Source organism: Symsagittifera roscoffensis, chromosome 1 (assembly GCF_963678635.1).
Source record: "Symsagittifera roscoffensis chromosome 1, txSymRosc1.1, whole genome shotgun sequence".
Lineage (NCBI taxonomy): Eukaryota > Metazoa > Xenacoelomorpha > Acoela > Convolutidae > Symsagittifera > Symsagittifera roscoffensis.
The window spans coordinates 724168-724727 of NC_087062.1; positions in this window are offsets into that span (position 1 = coordinate 724168).

Genomic DNA, 560 nt, shown 5'->3' on the forward strand with positions numbered 1-560 from the left:
TTTGATGCTCATCTGATTAGTAATTAATATCTTAATTCAATGCTTTCTAACTGCAGTTGTGCCCGTGCTTAAGACCTACATGTTATTTTTCTGGGCCGGGTAATGTTGCCTCATCCTGAAGCTACGAGCACGGATCATGGTGGGCCTCGAACATCCGACCGTTCAATTGAGAGGCGGAGACGTAACCACCTCACCACCGCACTTTCAACTATTACAGAGAGAAAGATAGAAAATTGAAAAATCAAATGAATAATTAGTGTGTCAGAATAGTCTTTGTACCACACTTCACATGTCTTCTCTATCACTCTGTTATACCCTCAGCCGTTAGGTGAGGTATATACGGTATAATATCGATAGTCAAAGTCTATGCTTGATCGCTAACTAAGAATAGGAATATGAAGAGATTGAGAGTAACTTAAATTCAGTTTAGAAAGTTAAGTCTGATTCGAATCTGACCTCGAAATCATGAGAGAGACAGAGACTCATAAATAACTATTGAATATGGTGTTAGGTTTAGTAGGTACTTAATTTAGATCAGACTTCTATATAGTTCAGTTTAC